Here is a 4,076-nt window from a genome sequence, read left to right on the forward strand (position 1 = left end):
CTGTAAGAAGGGCACGGCTCATTAACTCCTCCCTGCATACAAGGGATGTGGGAGGAGCCCTTTGGGCAAAGGGTAATGGTTTCTGGGACGGAGAAGTGTCTTCAGGGAAATCCTAGAAACAATATTGCTTGGGAAGAAAGCTCCGGCTGAAGTTCTTGTTTTGTTATTTTTATCTGGGTTACCAAAAGAGACAAACCCCAGGATAAAATTAAGGTTCAAACTAAATACAGCATGTGTGGCTTCTGCTCAGGGTGGGAATTGTGCCTGTTCACAGCTAGATTAGCTGCTAGCAGGATTTATGTGTTGGTGCAATGCCCATGTGAGAGAGAAATGACAAGAACAAGTGGAAACTGTATTGAAAAATATGCTCATATTTTAGGGAAATTTTAGCTATTACAGCATGTTGATACAACAACATAAAAATATATAGTGGAGACTGGCACTAGCAGTGAACATTTCCTCGCTAATCAAGTATATATTTGATGATTGTATGTGTTTCACTTGGCATTTTCTGTAAAATTAAGGGTCTTAGAACAGAACATCCTTCCAAATCGTAGCTTGGATATGAATAGTCTCTCTGTCTTAACTCTTCCTGTGGTTACACTTGGTTGTATTCTGTGCCAGGTCCTATCTTTTGCAGTTGTGTAATATAGCTGTGAGTTTTTAAGTAACTGTTGAATTCTGGTTGGGAGTTATTTGCACTTCATTTGTATTTATATGGTCAGATATCATTCTGATCTGATTTAAAGTAGTGTGAATGAGGACAAGTTGCTTCGGAGGGATACAGGTGGGATTACAACTGGACCGTACATCTGTTAGTCTGTTTCTACATATTAATAAAAAAGGTTAAACCCATACATCTTAGCCAGGGAAAGCTGTGAGTGAGTAATGACTCTGGGGTTTGGCTGTTGGCCACGTTGCAATCTTTCAGGCTGCAATCAAATACATATATATTATTTTGAACAATTAATATTTGTTTGAGCTCAGTATATGGGCATGTAACCAAGGGAAATCAGTTTCTCCTTCCCCTTTGATCTATTAAACCTTTCATAAGAACAGATATTAATCTCTGTTCAAACTTTATCATTGATGTGGTCACTAGACATCTTTTAGGCTTTTCAGCAAGTTTTATGTATTAGTACAGAGTTATTCTCCCCTGGTTGGCTTCAGATTTGAATTTCATTATGAGCTGCTGTCCTGTTTGATTAAAAGAGAAGGGTGTTCAGATAAATGTCCAATGTTGAATAGTGCAGCATTTAACCAGTGGGCAAAGCACCAGCAGGAGAATTTAGGAGATTGACCATCTTTTTATTCTAACCAGAGAGAAATTAGCGTCATGTTCAGCAGATTGATTATCCAAGTGGAAAATCAACCGTTTTCTAATGTTGAGTTTTGTCTGCTTCAGATATTGGTGAACTGTGAGGAAGCCACAAGAAACTTCCCCTAAAGTTTATTCCTAAATCCTCCTCGCCACCACCACCACCGCTCTCTTTATAGAGGAATAGGAGCTTCATCCCTGATGCCACGTGCACAGTTATGAGAGTTCCTCTCCAGTTCTTTTGTACACACCAATCAATAGTAGATAACAGAGTGTGACTCTACCTAATCAGATCAAGTGACCGGTTTCATTACTTTTTTTTTTCTTTAGACTGCAACGTAAGCAGTTTCTTGGTATGCACAGTTAAACCTATCATCCAGCAGGCCACCTAATGATTTCCATTACTTTCTCCAGATAGCTGTGTGATATTTAAGAGCCATGGGGTTAAGGAAACAATGAAACAAATTGTGTGGTTATTTGTGGGACTGTGGGGGGAAGCCTTTGAGTATCCCGAAGTATATCAGTTTTTCAGGTATCCAAACCCAGTGTCCAACATAACAGCAAGTTCCTATGAGGTCATATTGTGTAATAGTGTAAGAGTGATGTTATAGCTGTGATGGATGACCGGATGAAGAATGCCGTGCCTTTGAAAGCTTGTCTAGCTCTATCCCAACTGTATAATTGGTCCAGTAAACGATATCAACATATTTGCCAGGATTTGAACAAAATCTAGCTTTAAAACAAAACCCGAGGCTTTCTTTACCCAAAAGTTCCCAGAAAGGATAGATAGATAAATATATACGAATACTTTTATTGCTGTTAGCATCCAGAAATTAAAAATAAAAAGTCATCTGTAATACAGACACAAATTTAATTTTTTTTGCAGTTTACATTAAATTATTCATTCTTACCCAGGGAATATATAACTGGGATTTTACACTTGATTGGTGCTAAAAATTCAAATGCATTCTGGTCTCTATTAATTATCACCAAAAAGAAGAACGATCAGCATGGGAAAATATATAAAGTGGTTTCAAAAGATGTAGGCAGCACGGTTGAACAGTCATATGCTACGTAGTGAAAGGGAGGAAATTCGTTAGGAGCCAGTTGGAGTTGGGCATCAAAAACCCTTATTTGAGAGCTGGTTACCTGCAGAACAGTTTTCATGGAAGGTCATGGAAGCATTTCTTCTTGCTTGTGCTTTGATTCACATAACTTTACATTGACAAGCTGTGTCCAGACGAGCGTGGACACTTGTGCTGCTGTTAGTTGTCCCCAGGTGCCCTCTGGCGGTTACCCTTGGTGGGGTAGAGGAGGATGGGGCCAGCTACTATGCTGGCCCCAGCAGCCTTACTTTGGATCCTAGGGGCTGGGGAAGCTGCAGCTGCATCACTCCTGCAGCTAGGAGCCTGGACAGCAGCCAGAAGATGCCTCTGGCCAGCCAGGCTCCAGTTTTAAGTGGCATGCACTACGGCCACCAGCATTGTCCCACTTTTTTTCTGCACTGTTTTTTTTTTTTTACTCTGGGATATCCCGGGGTCAAAAAACCCACCCTGCACTGCAAGGTAGCAGTGTGGGAAATGCCCAAGTATGCGGTGCTGCAGACCGGTCTGCGGCATCACAGACCACACGGCCACACTCATCTGGACGCGGCCAGAGAGGGTGGATAGATGAGACAATGGTAGGCCTTTAATTTTTATGTTTTTATGATTCCGTGTCTTGTATGCGGGCAATCTGATTATAATTTATGGTTGTGTTTTGGGGGGAGGGGGAAGAAAAACAAAACACCGTGCACAAGGTCAGAGTCTGAGGGAATGTGCCTGCTTATGTTTCTCCCAGGGAGGTCTTACTCTAAGAACATTACATAATAACAATTAACTCTGTGCCTTAAGAGTTTATAATGCAAAGTAGTCTTCATTAAGTATTCAGAGTACAGAGACAGGGCAGGGGGAGCCATATTTTTGCTCACGCCCTGTCAGCGGCAAATTACATGTGGTTCAAACAGGAGCACTTTGCAGTGCTCCATGTATAATGCAGTTCGGAAGTCATTCGTGCCTATGGTACAGCATTTACATATCTGCCCAAATGCAGCGTCAACCTGGCTGCACTGCATAAATACACAAAATTCCCATTATTCCTACCATCTTCCAGCTTCGCAATCAGTTCAGTTGCCATTAGTCATTTTTTTTGCCTTCCTACAAAAGGGAGCTGGCAGGGTTCCCTATATGTGCTTAAAGAGAATAGAGTGAGGAGCAGCAAGCAGACAACCTTAGCAATCTAGAGTAGCACTGAAGATGAAAGGATTTTTCCCTAGAGGGTAGGGTCTAGAAAGGTCCGATGGCTTGATTTGCCTGGAGGTGGTAAGAAGAAGCTTGAAGGAGACAGCATGTTCCAAATGCAGTTGCCAACTGTCTGTAAATTTGTCTCTTAAATCAAGCCTCTTAAGTAAATTTATGGACAGTCTTTTAAAAAAAAAACAACAACAAAGACCCTAATAAAGCTTGTCTCTAAAGTCCGTAAAAAAAATAGAGCTGTTCATAAAGATACTAAGGAACTGTGAATTCAACTGAAGATTGTCATCAGAATGAGATAAGTGCAAGTTGTGATGGACGAGCAGAGCCCGTACTGCCTTGCATCTGAGTGAGAGGGCAGCTCCACAACTTTCAAGGAGCTCTTCATCACGGCTCCATCACCTCCTCCATCCTGCCACTGTGCCCCATTGGCCATCACCTGCCTGTAATGGCTGGGGGGCGTGCCG

At 41.7% G+C, this 4,076-nt stretch overlaps 1 protein-coding gene across 3 annotated transcripts in view; it reads left to right on the forward strand.

Annotated features, from left to right (window-relative positions):
- CDH13 (cadherin 13) overlaps positions 1–4,076 on the forward strand; it is a 744,241-nt gene that overhangs the window by 436,809 nt on the left and 303,356 nt on the right. The gene's annotated exons all lie outside the window — the stretch shown is intronic.

The sequence above is a fragment of the Alligator sinensis genome, unplaced genomic scaffold (assembly GCF_000455745.1).
Source record: "Alligator sinensis unplaced genomic scaffold, ASM45574v1 scaffold119_2, whole genome shotgun sequence".
NCBI classification, from domain to species: domain Eukaryota; kingdom Metazoa; phylum Chordata; order Crocodylia; family Alligatoridae; genus Alligator; species Alligator sinensis.